The 16,022-nt window shown below is 43.2% G+C and overlaps 1 protein-coding gene across 1 annotated transcript in view; it reads right to left on the bottom strand.

Annotated features, from left to right (window-relative positions):
* Nucleotides 1-16,022, bottom strand: part of wwtr1 (WW domain containing transcription regulator 1) — a 165,757-nt gene that overhangs the window by 29,548 nt on the left and 120,187 nt on the right. The window lies entirely within an intron of this gene.

The raw sequence follows: 16,022 nt of genomic DNA, 5'->3' as shown, positions 1-16,022 counted from the left end.
GGATGGCAAATAGTTAAACCTCATTCCTTACAAGAGAGGATGCTGTGCCATCAGTAGTGTCTTAGCCAGGTGAACTGACCAGCAGGGAGAAGCGGCAAGTGCTAGCTATAGTGCCAATGAATACGTTAGTCTCCTTGTAATTAAGCTCGTATAAGTAAATGAGGTTAATTTAAACACTTCACATATATAACTATCCTCCATTATCTGCATATTTCTGGGAAAAGTAGCCTGCTTTTTGGGAGAAGCTATTACAGTTTTGCTTCCTCTGATCTTCAAATAGATTCTGTAAACAGATACTGTTTGCTCACAATGATTTGTCTGCTCCGATGCATATCCTCATATCCAGTTCATTGTACTGACAATAAATATTGTGAATAAGCAAATTTCATATAAGTATTGTTTGAGCATGTAAAAGGAGACCATTTAGCCCACTCAGTCAATCAACGCTGGTTCCCACAGCAACCTCATCGATCTGATTCCCCTTACCCTGCAGAATGCTTTCTCACCCGCCAATTCCCTTCCTATCCTCCGAAATCCACCTCAACTAGGGACAGTTTAGGGAAGACAATCAATTTACCTACCACGCATCTTTGGGAGCGCCTGGGGGAAATTAGGGAGTCACAGGGAGAACATGCAAACTCAACACTGGGAGCACTATGGGGTAATATATGTACTACCCTGAGGTTCATTTTCTTGTAGTCATCCACAGTAGAACAATAGAATCAGTGAAAAACGACACAAAATCTGATAGACAGCTAATGTGCAGAAGAAAACAAACTGTGCAAGTCCAAAGAAAGACCAATAATAATTACAATAAATATATAAATAGAAAAATAAAACTGAGAACATGAATTGTAGCATTCTCAAAAGTGAACCTATAGGTTGTGGAATCAGTTCAGAGTTGAGGTGGGTGGAGTTAGCCAAGCAGGTTCAGGAGCCTGATGATCGAAGGCTAATAACTTTTCCTGAACCTGCTGATGTTGGAAGTAAAGCTCCTGTACCTCCCTGCTGATGGCAGCAGTGAGACGAGAGCATGTCCTGGATGATGGTGGTCCTTGAGGATGGATGGTATTAAGCCCCCCATTTTTCCCTGAATCCTGCCCTGACCCATTTTATCCTGCCCACATTCCCAGGACAACACCCTCCCAACACTCACAACCACAGGGACCTGAGTCCAATCCTGATCTCTGGCTGTAGATGTGTGGAGATTGCATGTTCTCCCTGTGACCATGGGGGTTTTCTCCAGGTGCTCCAGTTTCGTCCAATATCCCAAAGACTGGTAGGCTCATTAACCCCAGAAAATTAGCTTTAGTCTGGATTGACTGGTAGATGGAATGCAAAAAGACTAAAATAAGGTCATTGTAAGATTGGTATGAGTGGCTGCTTGCTGGTCAGCATGGACTTACTGGTCCGAGGGGCCTGTCTCAGGGCTGTATGACACGAGTGCAGATGAAGGATCTTGATATAAAACATCGCCTGCCTGACCTGCCAAATTCCACAGCATTCTGTGCATTACCCCAGATTTCAGTACCTGCACTTCCTTGCGTTTGTGTATGACTCACTAGGTATCTTGTTTCAATCCTTTATGATGTTAAATCCTCAAACAGAAACACCTGAAAAATTACCAAGGAGTTTAGTAAAACCTGCTTCGAGCAGCCACAAACAGTGGAAAGCTGAATCTGAATCTCTGACTGTTCCACGTCCAAAAGCTTCACAATTCCCAGTACAAACCTTCCTTTCCCTCTTGCTAAAGCAGCCCTATTAAAACCTACTGCACTGATCTTTAGCTGCCCCTACCAGGTCATGAACCTGAAACTAAACTTCCTGAACAAGAATTATCATCTCTGCCGTTCACCTGTGCTGAGCTTCCCCCTTCCTTGAAGGACAGGTTAAACAGGAATCTCTTGTTCTTCAAGCTTGCCCGAACTATTGGCAAATCACGCACTTTAACTCATTACACACCAGTGATTGCACAAGGGTGGAACGGATCATGTATCCACGTGACTGATCCTACTTACAGAGACAACAAAACGTACTCAAAGGATTTGTGTAAATCTTGGAAACTAGATGACAATTTTTAAACCGGCAACTTTGGTAGCACTGTGTGAGTTTCCTCTGGGCAAGACGGTTTCCTACCACATTACAAGGGTGTACGGGCTAGGGTTAGAGAGCTGTTAACATGTTATGTCGCGACACTTGCGAGCTGCTCCCATTTGAACGATAAAACATAGAGCAGTACAGCACAGTTCAGCCCACAAAGATGAACCAATTAAATTAGTAATCAAGTTGCTAACTAACGATTCAATGTGCATGTGACAAATAAAGCTAATCTCTGTATTTAACTGAGAATGTTAAATTTGGCCGGCACAGTAGCGTAGTGGTTAGCACAATGCTTTACAGCACCAGCGACAAGGGTTCAATTCCCACCAGTGCCTGTAGTGAGTTTGTACATTCTCCCCGTGACTGCATGGATTTCCTCCAGGTGCCCTGGTTTCCTCCGACAATCCAAAGATGTACCAGTTGGTAGGCTAGTTGGTGATTGTAAATTGTCCTGTGACTAGGATTAAATCTGGGGACTGCTGGGCGGTGCAACCCAAAGGGCCAGAAGGCCTATTCCGAACTGTATCTCAATAAATAAAGTCTTTCTTGTGAATGTTGTATACCAGATGCCATGTACTTGTGGTGTTGCTGGAAGTAAGTTTTTCCTTGCACTTAGCACACATGTTTTGTGCATTTGACAATAGATTTGATTTTAATATATTTAACCTCCACTAACCCCACATAACCTTGAAGCCACTTGTCTTCCTATAATTCTGATCTATAATTTGCTTCTTTATCTACAGATGCAGATTTATTTATACTTTCATACTTTATACTTTATTGTCGTCAAACAATTGACATTAGAACATACAATCATCACAGCAATATTTGATTCTGCGCTTCCCGCTCCCTGGATTACAAATCGATAGTAAATATTTAAAATTTAAATTAAATTAAGTTAAATTAAAATTATCACATGTACATTGAAATGTACAACGTGAAAATACACAGTGAAATGTGTCGTTAGTGTTAACAACCAACACACTCAGGGGATATGCAGGGGCAGCCACAAGTGCTGCCATACATTCCACTGCCAACATAGCATACCCATAATGCAACACCTATGATTTCAGCTGCCAATACATTGTTCTAGAACCTCCTTGAGATTTCTCCACCTCTTCTCCCCTTCAAATCTACCTCTTGGACCAAGGATCTGGTTACCCACTCTGATGTCTCATCATGTGGCCAAGTTTGGTCTAAACTTCTGCAGAGTACGATTCTGGATGCTGGACTATCGTGATGTTGAGCTCTTCGTCCGTCACCTCCGTGCTAGTTTCTTTGGCAAGGAATCCTCACCTCCCCCACTGGTGACATCTCTTCACATCTTCAATAATCCCCTTCCTCTTGGACAACCACTTCGGGCCCTTTTTCCCTCTTTTGATCCTCCATGCCTTAATTTGTCCACTCTGTGTCTTGCTCTAACATCTCCTCCTTCTAACACACAACTGTCCATTCACTTCAAGCCTTGTACAACATTGGCCCCTGCACCCAAGTACTTTTGGATGTTTCAATACCATGAAAAACAGTCTAAGAATTCTAGCGGTTGTCACTGTTTTCTCCTCAATACCTATGTTTGCTTGCATTGCCAATATTTGCAGCCCATTCCCCATGAACTGAAGATACAATTGGGTTCAGCCGCATTGGTGAGCCTTAAGTCTCAATGAGGCTGACTGAGCAAGAATGATAGATTTCACTCCCTGAAGTTCATTAGTGAACTACATGGGTTTTTACAGCAAATCTGTCGGTTTCAATGTCACCAGTACTAGGACTAACTTTTTTTTATTCCAGGTTTATTAATCAATTGAATTTCAATACCCCAGCCATCTTGTAATTCTAATGCTTGTGTCCAATGGTCTGGAACTTTAGCTGGTCCTCCAGTGCAACACAGTATGTGCCCCTCGTGTACGATGTGGAGTAAAGAACGGCACAAGGACAACGACGGTTGTCTTGAATGGCCAGACCATCCTGAGGGCTCAGGGCATATCCCTCTGCTGCTTATCTGAAACGGGCAAAGTAACACAACTGCTGCCACGACCACTGACTCCTCTACGCTCAACACACAATCTATGAAACAGCTCAATGTCTGGCCCTACTTCCTACACACCGCGCGCTCGGCCAGAGCTCGGGTTGCCAGTGTTCCATATTGCTTTGGGGATTCATGGAGCAGAAGCGCAACCTCGAAGACAATGCCTCAGTCGGCGTAGTAGGAGAGGTATCAGGTGGAAATTTAAGAAATACTTTGTGTGTTTGTTTTAGAACTGGTTTATCCATTGGTTGGAAGATGGGCGAAGGTTTGATTTGGTGGGTTACCACTGGCAAGTGTCCTGACAGGGTCACTAAAAAAATAGTGGGTACAAGGAGACATCTCCACAGGTTTACCCCACACACCATTATCATTAATAACAGTCTAGGTATTATTGTATGCTACAGCAACTCTGGCTTGGCAGAATTGCTCTGGTGTGCCAGAAAATAAAAATTAAGTTTAATGGTGTATCCTTCTCTTAACGTCTGTTATTCTGCCAACATAATCCAATCTGTACATTCTGCAACATAATCCAATCTATGTTGTCTGGTGTCATTTGAACCAATCATCTTCCCGCACCTACACTGCGCCTGATGCTGGTCTAACTTTGTTGTAAATTAGCTCCAGTTTTGTATATTCAAAGCCACTGAAGGCTGAAGAAGTTGGAAAGGAACAATAAATATTGAGTCTTGAAATTGTGAGTTATTTACCATTAGAAATTTCCCAAAAACCTGAAGTGTTGACAATAAAACAGATTTCACCTCCTTGTGACACTTCTGATTCCAGTAAACCAGCTGATCCATTGGAATGGCACAGTAGTCTAAGGGGCAGTTCTGTAGTACAATGTTTAGCATAACAGCTCACAGTGCCAGCGATCAGGGTTCAATTCCCACCATCATCTGTAAGGAGTTTGTGTCTTGCCTCTGTGACCGTGTGGGTTTCCTCTGGGTGCTCTGGTTTCCTCCCACATCCCAAAGAAGTTCAATTTAGTAGGCTGTAGTTGTGCTGCCCCTCAGAGTATGTTGGACATTGAAGCAAACAACACATTTCAAGTTCAAGCTATTGTCATTCAACCGTACACATGTATACAGCTGAACGAAACAGCGCTCCTCAGGGAGCAACGCGCACAGCACAGTACATATATCACATACAGCGCATAAAAAAATAACAATAATATTAACATGATAAAAATTATTCACTGTATGTTTTGATCTACATGTGACAAATAAAGTTAATCACTAAGATCTTTATCTCTAAATGATGTGTGTTGATGGAACTTTGCCAACTGTGATACCAGAAGGAAATTTGTCATATAGTTTGGCCTGTTGGACATGTCCCACTGACCTACTAAAAACAACACAATGCACAAAGAAGCTTATTACAGACTTAAGAAATTCTGCAAATGCTGGAAATCTGAAGCTTAATGTGCTTCTAACTGCCATGTTTAGTCTCACCCTACCCTTAATCCTTCTCTATTACTGAAAACTAACCCACTTTTTAGCCCAGAGCTAAAACATTAACCACAGATGCTGCCTCACCTGCTGAGTATTTCAAACATTTTCTATTTCTGTCAGATTTCCAGCATCTGAAGGGGATAAAAATTAAAGTTTAGCTCTATTTGTCACAAGTAGATCGAATAACGAAATGCATCATTCGTGTCACTGTCCAACACCGTCCACGTAAGTGCTGGGGCAGCCCGCAAGTGTCGCCGTCAAATCATTCTGTACGTTTTTGGAATGTAAGGGGAAACCAGTGCATCTGCAGGCATTTGTCTACGAGTCTGTGGTGGCCAGTGCTATCTGTTCTACGAGTCTGTGGTGGCCAGTGCTATCATGTTTGCTGTTGTGTGCTGGGGCAGCAGGCTGAGGGTAGTAGACACCAACAGAATCAACAAGCTCATTCGTAAGGCCAGTGATGTTGTGGGGATGGAACTGGACTCTCTCACGGGGGTGTCTGAAAAGAGGATGCTGTCCAAGTTGCATGCCATCTTGGTCAATGTCTCCCATCCACTACATAATGTACTGGGTGGGCACAGGAGTACATTCAGCCAGAGACTCATTCCACCGAGATGCAGCACAGAGTGTCATAGGAAGTCATTCCTGCCTGTGGCCATCAAACTTTACAACTCCTCCCTTGGAGGGTCAGACACCCTGTGCCAATAGGCTGGTCCTGGACTTATTTCATAATTTACTGGCATAATTTACATATTACTATTTAATTACTTATGGTTTTATTACTATTTATTATTTATGGTGCAACTGTAATGAAAGCCAATTTCCCCCAGGATCAATAAAGTATGACTATGACTACTATGGGAGAATGTACAAATTCCTTATAGACAGCGGTGGGGATTGATCCTTCATCTTCTAATTACTGGCACTGTAAACCATGACTCCAACTGCTATGCTACGATGCTGTTCCCTGTTACTGGGAACAGCAGGATATAGTTACCAAAAGCTGGGAGTAATGATAGGGGTGACAGAGCAAGGAATTGGTGGTGTCAGGTTTGATGATGCAAGGAAGAAACATACCTTGCGCAATCGAAGCTTTGTAGAGTAAACAGAGCTCCTTGCATTTCAAAGTGAAACAAAAAAGTCCCAAATAACCAATTCCCTAAAACTGAAAGAGCCCATGAGTTAACTTAGATCTCGATCTACTGAAAATACCAGTAGATTTTCCATGCTACTGGCCCTCTGGACTACCTCCAGGGCTCCAGTACTTGCTGCATGCTCTCATGGCATATTCATAAACTAGGGGCATGTGTAAACATGTGCAAAAAACCAAACACAATGTGCGTTGACAAATAGAAGCAGCACACATCGACAATAAAAAATTTGTTCGCAGTTATGCCAGACTCCTCATAACAGATGTTGGTGGCATCCATGGACTCAAGTCCTCTAGCTGCAGAGTCACATGTTTACAGAGGGTTCAGAGCCAGTGTACAGGCTGGAATCAGTGTTCGCTCAGCAAAAGACAAGCTGTATTGTGGTCAACTGCAGACTTCTGCAGCGTTTGTGGACTCAGGGTCCAGACTTCTTTTCTCCCGTGGCTGTCTTTTACTGATATCTTGCATGTGCTATGTGTGCTCTGTGCTGTGCGAGACTGTTGGTACTCTGTTCTGCACCTTGGCCCAAGGGTAATGCTGTCTCATTTGGCTGTATTCATGGGTATTCAAGTATGACAATTAAATTTGAATTAAATTGAACTTTAGGATTGCAAAGCACCTTACAGCCAACAAATATATTTTGGGATGCAGCAGTCCAAATCATGCACTGCATGCTCCCAGAAACAGCAGATAATTAACAAGGGAGAGAAAGGCACTGCCCATGATTTAAGAGCGTATTTTGCTGCCCTCCTTTGCCACAGTGCCATGAGATGCTCTACTTAACCGAGTAGGCTTAAGACCTTAAACAAGACACAGCTTGTCAGCCAGTGAGGCACCTCTTCTGGAGAGTGTAGGTCTTCACATTTCTGGAACAGGATACTCTGTTACTGGTACTGAGTGTCGACATGAAATCAGTCCAGATCAGAAGGTCAGTAGGTCAGAACTAATATGCAGCTTCCTCCACTTTGCTCACTTTCAGAAATGGACGTGCTGATTCTTTTTAGCTCTTGTGTTTTAATTTTTATGCTTGCCCAAGGCTGATCCTGGAGGGTTCTGATATCCAGCTAGATAACTCTGGGTTTATGGAATTTCACCTAGTGATAGATTCATGGTCCTATTGAGAGCTAAGGTATAGGTTTCAACAAGACCAAATTCCAGAATCCACCCAGTACAAGCCCAGTGTGAAAAGGGTTTCTGATCAATCCTCAGGATGGTGAGGTTCTGTCTGTGAAATCTGACACCGAAGAGGAATTCCAATAGCATTGACACAGTTTTGTTCAACTGAAAGGGGAAGAGATGAGCAGTTAGAGTTAGTCAAAGTAAATTTGTTATCGAAGTATGTATATGCCACCACAAACAACCTTGGTATTCATTTTTTTAGAGGCATTTAGAGGAAAATAAAGAAATACGCTAGAATTTATAAAAGACTATACATAAAGAAAAACTGACAAACAACTAATGAGCAAAGGAGACAAATTGTGCAAGTAAACAAGTAGATAAATAATACTGAAAATATGAGTTGTAGAGTCATTGAAAGTGAGTCCATAGTTCACTGTTGAGGTGAGTGGTTATCTACACTGGTACAAGAGCCTGGACCCATCATATTCTGTAAATATAATTGCAAAGAAAGTGTGACAGTGCCTCTCCTTCCTCAGGAGCCTGCAGAGATCCGGCATGTCATCAAAAACCTTGGTAAACTTCTGTAGATGTGTGATGGAAAGTGTACTGACTGGCTGCAGTGTGGCCTGGTTTGTGAACACCAATGCCTTTGAGTGGAATATCCTACAAAAGGTAGTGGATTTGGCCCAGTACGTCATGGGTAAAGCCCTCCCAACCACTGAGCACATCTACATGAAACGTTGCCGTAGAAAAGCAGCATCCATCATTGAAGATCCTCACCACCCAGGCCATGCTCTTTTCTCATTGCTGCCATCAGGTAGAAGGTACAAGTGCTTCAAGACTCACACCACCAGGTTCAAGAACAGTTACTACCCCTCAACCATCAGGCCCTTGACCAAAAGAGGGTAACTACACTCATTCTACTTCTGGTGTTGGGTATGCCTGCAGGAAAAGGAACCTCAGGGTTGTGTGTGGTGGCATATACTGTACGTACTCTGATATTAAATTTTACTTTGACTTTTGATGGTTGAAGGGTAATAATTGTTCCTGAACCTGGTGATGTGGGGACTAAGGCTCCTGTATCTCCTTCCCAATGAGAAGGGAGGAATGTCTGGATGACGGGAGTTGGTAATGATGGACGTTGCTTTCCTGTGGCAGAGCTCTTTGTAAATGTGCGCAGTGATGTGGGAGGGCTCTGCCTTTAATGGACTGGGCTGCTTGCAGAGAAGACATTGTATCACCATAAAGTGGAGTAAACTCGGGGATTAAAGATTCTGTTCAAGTAATCCATTCCAGATCATAATAACTATGGGTTCAAACAATAAACTTCAGAAAGCCTTTCCGAGTTTTCTTCTGGGCATCTGTACTGAACATTCATTGCTTTGAGGGGAAAAGTAATATGTCTGAAAAAAAAACCAAAAAGTTTAGCTAACACATTTTGTTTCATCACAGCAGCCCCAAAACTGAACCTACATCGATTAGATTCATAGAGTTGCATTTGGAAGCACTTTACAGATGGAGTTCTTTGCGCAACAGGCAGCTTTAAGCACTTGTCGGACAGACAGGCGGAGAGATTGGCAGTGTAAGGACTTCAGCCCCAGGGAGGGAACTGTGCTCAAGTTACAAACCTTTGTTAATATTTACTCTGGTTTCCAGCTCTCTTGGCCGACCATCACAGCACTTACAGGAATACAGGCTGACAGGCTGAACAGAGACAATTTGTTTGACCGATTCTCATAAAGGATGCATCACATTTAGATAGTGTCCTTGGGCCCCAAAGCATGGCTGTGATACAGGGCGGTGCAAAATGCAGGAGGAACTCAGCTGGTCAGGCATCGGATACTGCCCGGGTTGCTGAGCTCCTCCAGAATCTTGTGTGCGTGTGTTAATTCGGATTTCCAGCATCTGCAGAATCTATCGTGCTTATATGTTGTTAAACAGGATAAGGAGAAACCGCTTTGCGCACAGCAAGCTCCCAAAACCAGTAATGTGATTGCAATGAAAGAGAGTACTACTGAAATTCACATCACCTCCTGGATATCCCAAGTGCTCTACGACCAATGATCATCTGACATCAGTGATTTTGGTTAAAATATAAATCCCGGTCTGGATCCAAGGCAAATCTAATCATTCTTAAAGCAGTGCCGTTGGTTATTTTAACGTCTGCTTGAGAATGTAGAGGATACTTTGGTGTAATGACAGATGCAAACCACAGCACTCCCAATAGTACCGCACCCTCTCACTGGGGTCCCAGATCAGATTATACGATTGTTTCTGGTAGGGACTTGAGCCTCGATCAAGAATAGAAACAAAGCCCTGTTTTTGACACAAGCGAGCCAGTTTCCATCCATCAGCACAATATCAATATCCAGCACAATCTTGGCATCACCAGAGCCTGACAAGAAATTGGAAAAGCCATCCAATAGCAGAGTAGAAACAGGGCTCCTACAGCACTCCGAACTGAATTGGAATTGGTTTATTATTGACACAAGGTACTGAGATACAGATCAAAGCTCATATTGTTCATACAGGTCAAATCTTTACATAGTGCATTGAGGTAGAACAAGGTAAAACAATAACAGAATGTCAGAATAGAGCGCTACAAAGATAGTACAGTAGACAGTAACAGGCAAATCAGGATCCCCGCTGAGCTACTAAAATATGGCAAGGAAATACTTCAGAAGCAAGTACTTTGAATTGTTTCCCTCATCTGTGAAGAGGAGATACAAGAAATGTACTTAATCCACTGTCTTCAAAAAAGGAGGCACTACCGAAAGCTCTCACTGCTAACTCTGGTGTTTATGTGGAATGAGCTGTCATAAGATGTGGTTGAAAGAGGTGAAGTAAAGGCATCCGTTAGTCTTGCAAGACCATGGATCTGTGCCTGAAAAGTCTTCACTCTCCAGGGCACAGGCCTGAGCAAGGTTGTATGGAAGACCAGCAGTTGCCCATGCTGCAAGTCTCCCCTCTTCACGACACCGATGTTGTCCAAGGGAAGGGCATTAGGACCCATACAGCTTGGTACCAGTGTCGTCGCAGAGCAATGTGTGATTAAGTGTCTTGTTCAAGGAAACAACACGTTTCCTCCGCTGGGCCTTGAACTCACGACCTTCAGGTCGCTAGTCCAATGCCTGAACTACTTGGCCACGGGTTGAAAGAGGTACAATAACATTAAAAAAACACATATTTGGATAATTGCATGAATAGGTGGGCTTAGAGGGGTATGGGACAAACATAAGCAAATGGGACTAGCTTGATCAGCATGAACAAGTGGGCCAAATGGCCTGTTTCTGTACTGTGTTACTTGGGTACTCTGTAACTGCCACTGTCCCTCCACAGCCACCTTCTCTGGCGGCTGAAATGCTCCTCCAAAAGTTGTAAGGGAATCTCAGTCTTTCAAAAGCTATAACAAACACTATCCTCATCATTCCACAAATCCAAATAAAGTTGTGTATAAGATGCTAAGTGGTATTGATAGATGGCTAATATGAGAGGGCATAATTTTAAAGTGATTGGAGGAGAGTATAGGGAGGATGTCAAAAAAAGGTTTTCATTTTAAACAGTTTGGTCAGTGTGTGGAATGCACAAGCAGCAATATTGGTAGAGGCAGATACATTAGAGACATTTAAGAGGCTCCTGTAGAGGCACGTGGATGAAAAAGCATGAGGGTGGGAGGGAAGTGTTAGTTTGATCTTGGAGTAGGTTAAAGGGTTGGCAGAACATTGTGGGCCGAAGGTCTTGTACAGTGATGTACTGTTCTACGTTATAAATGAAAGTGAAGCAAAGGAAGCAGTTGGCTTCTGTACATGGCCTTCTTCATCCACACAAAATACAATGACTTCATCACCATGAGGAAAATGGAACATCCTTTCCAATCTTGCTTTCTGCAGAGAATTGTTACCATTATTCATGAAGATATGAAAACTATGCTTCCAACTACTGGGGTCCACCAGAGACTGAGGTCAAACAAGGCTATGCCATTGCTCCTTCCCAGTTCTTCACTTCCTTCAGTGCAACACCACAACCTCCCCCACTGGAGGGAAACTAATTGACAGAAATAACAGGGAGCTGTTCAACCTTCATTGCATCAAGCAAATCAGTGTAACTTAAGGAGGAAAATAAGGGCACTGGTGTTACCATGTACCTTATGCCTTAGCCCTTCCTCAGAGAAGCTGTGGTCTTTGGAAGTACTATATTTTGTAGACGGCTCATACTGCAATTCTGGGCACCAATGACTGAAAATTTAGGTGGTGCCAATCAGCTGATCTTCTTGTGCCAGATGGCGTTGTGCTTCTTAACACTGTTGGGAGCTGCATTCATTCAGGCAAGTGGAGCTAGTTTTTATCAAATTCCTGACTTATAGAAGCTGAGAGGTTCTGCAGTGAGCCATTCATCTCAAGATGTACCATCTCTGACCTAACCAATAGCTGTGACTGGTCCACTTCAGCTTCTGGTGAATGGTCACCCAAGGACGTTGATGGAAGGGGACTCTGTAGTGGTAATATCAGTGAATTCCAAGGATAAGTAATTGAGGTACCTCTTTCGGGATAAGGCCATTGCCCGCCTCTTCTGTGCCCTAAGTGTTGCTTGTCACTCATCATCCCTTGCCTGAATATTGTCTAGGTCTTGTTGCTCCTGGACATGGGCCGAAGATTTGGAAATGGAATTAAACAACGGGCAGTCATCGATGATTGGGGACCAGCTGTAAGGTCAGGGTCCAATTCCCAGTACTGTCAGCAAGGCATCTGTACATTCTTCGCATGACTGTCTGTGTTTCCTTCTGGTGCTCCTGTTTCCTCCCACATTCCGAAGATGTACAGATTAGGGTTAATAAATTGTGGGCATGCTGGTTGGCGCTAGAAGCATGGTGACACTTACAGGCTGCCCCCAGCACATTCCACACCCAGCTGGATGCTGAGACAAGCAATGTATTTCACTCGATGTTTTGATGTTTCAATATACAAGTGACAGATAAAGCTTAAGGGTGAGGGGGGAAAAGTTTAAAGGGAACATTAGCGGGGGCTTCTTCACACAGAGAGTGGTGGGAGTATGGAATGAGCTGCCAGACGAGGTGGTAAATGCGGGTTCTTTTTTAACATTTAAGAATAAATTGGACAGATACATGGATGGGAGGTGTATGGAGGGATATGGTCCGTGTGCAGGTCAGTGGGACTAGGCAGAAAATGGTTCCGCACAGCCAAGAAGGGCCAAAGGGCCTGTTTCTGTGCTGTAGTTTCTATGGTTCTATGGTTCTATGGTAATCTTTAATCTGAACATTTCCACTTCTGATCTTACGATGGAAGGAAAATGCTGAAGATGCAGTTGGAGAAGATGCAGTAGTGTCTTTAAGATAGAATGATGGGCCTCCAAAAATCAGCCTACATGAACCTCCAACCACTGGAGTAGAGGCTTGCAGCAAAGGTACTAGGGGTCTCTCTGTGACAATCAAGAAAGGACAGGTTGCGCTGAAGAATCACAATCAATTCTGGCCATTTATTTTCATCAGGTATCATCCAATTCTGAAATTATTTAGGTATTCAAAGCTCAATATTATGCTTCTTTTCTCTATCTGGGATATTCAGAAAGGGGCTCAGTAAAGCCATAGTTTTGCTTGTTGGCTTGAGTGCTGTCTCTGATAGGATGTACTACTGAGGGTTTATCACATGATCCCGACATCCAATGACTCTGCCCCATAACTCCTGTCACTGGTCTATCCTCATGATGCAACGCCGACTGGGAAATGGGCCACATCCTACTCAATTGGACTCTCAGTCAATCAACACATTTTACTTCCACGAATACTCTTTGTAGTAAATATTCAAATAAAATGGAAAACATTTGTTTTCACTGTCCTGACGTCTTTCTTCCAGGTCGCTCTGAAGTACAGAAGATTAATACAGCAGGCCAGGCAGCATCTATAGGAAGAGGTACAGTCGACATCGACTGTACCTCTTCCTAGAGATGCTGCCTGGCCTGCTGCGTTCACCAGCAACTTTTATGTGTGTTGCTTGAAATTCCAGCATCTGCAGATATCCTCGTGTTTACAGAAGATTAATGTTCATTTCCTGGAATCTTCAGGTCAGTGAAGGACGAATGCAAATACTAGTGGTGGTATTATTAATTTCTAATCCCAGCAATACACTTCGCAGTGGATCAATGTGTGGCAGTCCTACTGGCAAAGAGCACATTCCTTATGTTCCACTGCTCTAAAGTAACACCTTGCCAGGTCACAGGTAGTGAGGAAACACCCATCCTTTGTCATTTGCCAACACTGAGTCCATATGTCCACCACCAAGAGCACGTCTAAACTTAATTTTATCTGACTAAATACTACCTTAACAGTGAGTTCCAGATATTCAACCACTTCTTATGTAAATTTGTTTTCCTCAGATCCCCTTTAAAAGTCTTTCCTTTTGCCTTAAACCTATGCCTTCCTGTTTTAGACAGCCTTACCATGGGAAAATTATTCTAACCATCCACTCGACCTAATCTTTATTATTTTATACTTCAACCTCAGAATCAGAGGCAGATTTAGTATCACTGTCTTATGTCAAGAAATGTTGTTTTTTTGCCAGCAGTACAATGCAATATATAAATTTTTTTAAAAACTATAAATTACAGTAAGAAACACATACCAAAAATAAAGTAATATTGCAAAAAGAGAGCAAAAAATAGTGAGGTAGTGTTCAAGGGTTCATTGTCCATTCAGAAATCTGATGGCAGAGGGGAAGGAGTTGTTCCTGAAATGTAGCAGTGAGAAGCGGGCATGTTCTGGACGATGGGGGTCCTTAATGATGGATGCCGCCTTTTTGAGGTATTGCCTTTTGCAGGTGTCCTCGATGCAGGGGAGGTTAGTGCTCTTGGAGTGGCCTGCGTTTCCTGCAGCTTTTACTGATCCAGACGGTGATGCAACCAGTTAGAGTGCTCCCGCCTTCACTCCAGGGAAGACAAATCCCGCTTATCTAATCACTCCCTGTAACTAAAGTCCTTCAGTCCAGGCAAGTCCTGGTGAATCTGCTCTGTTTCCATTGTAATCACAGCTTTCCCTATCATAGGGTAACCGGAACTGCACACGATCCTCCAAATGCAGTACAACTTATAAAGTTATTAGATTAGATTCAACTTTATTGTCATTGTGCCGAGCACAGATACAAAGCCAATGAAATTCCGTTAGCATCTGACCAGAAGTGCACAGAATAGTGTTATTTACAAAATAACTGCGAATAAAAAAACTGCTACAACACACAATTATGAAAGTACTGAGACAGTACAATACGGGTGCAATACTGCTTAGCGCCATGATGAGAGGTTTAGCAGTGTCACAGCTTCAGGGAAGAAGCTCGTCCTGTGCCTGCTGGTGCGGGAGTGGAGGCTCCCGTAGCGCCTACCGGATGGGAGGAGAGTAAAAAGTCCATGGTTAGGCTGAGATGCATCCCTGATTATGCTTTTCGCCCTGCCCAGGCAGCGTTTATGGTAGATGTTCTCAATGGTGGGCAATTGGGTGCCGATAATCTGCCGGGCAGTTTTCACCACACACTGGAGTGCTTTGCGGTCCGATATGGGACAATTGCCATACCACACTGAGATGCAGTTGGTGAGTATGCTCTCAATAGTACAGCGGTAAAAGTCCGTCAGTATCCTGGGACAGAAGTGAGCTTTCTTCATGCTCCACAGGAAATAAAAGAAAACATCTCCATTTTTATATTCCATTTTACAGAAACAAGCATATCATTTTCCTTCTTTACCACTCTATGGACCTGTGTGGCTATTTTCAGGGAACCATGGACTTGAACACTAAGGTCCCTCTTTTAACCAATGATTCTTCATTCACTACAGTAGATAGCTCATCTGTATACAGAATGCATCAATTCACACCTACTAGGATTACATTCCATCCGCTAACATTTTGCCCTACTTCCCATCTGGTCTACACCGAGTGGCCACATTATTAGGTACACCTGCTCGTTAACGCAAAAATCTAATCAGCCAATCATGTGGCAGTAACTCAATACATAAAAGCATGAAGACATGGTCAAGAGGTTCAGTTGTTGTTCAGACCAAACATCAGATGTGGAAGAAGTGTGATCAAAGTGGCTTTGACCGTGGAATAATTGTTGGTGTCAGAGGGGGTGGTTTGAGTATCTCAGAAATTGCAGATCTCCTGGGATTTCCACA

The sequence above is a fragment of the Mobula birostris genome, chromosome 4, assembly GCF_030028105.1.
Source record: "Mobula birostris isolate sMobBir1 chromosome 4, sMobBir1.hap1, whole genome shotgun sequence".
In the NCBI taxonomy this organism is placed as follows: Eukaryota; Metazoa; Chordata; class Chondrichthyes; order Myliobatiformes; family Myliobatidae; genus Mobula; species Mobula birostris.
This window is presented reverse-complemented; position numbering and strand designations above follow the sequence as displayed.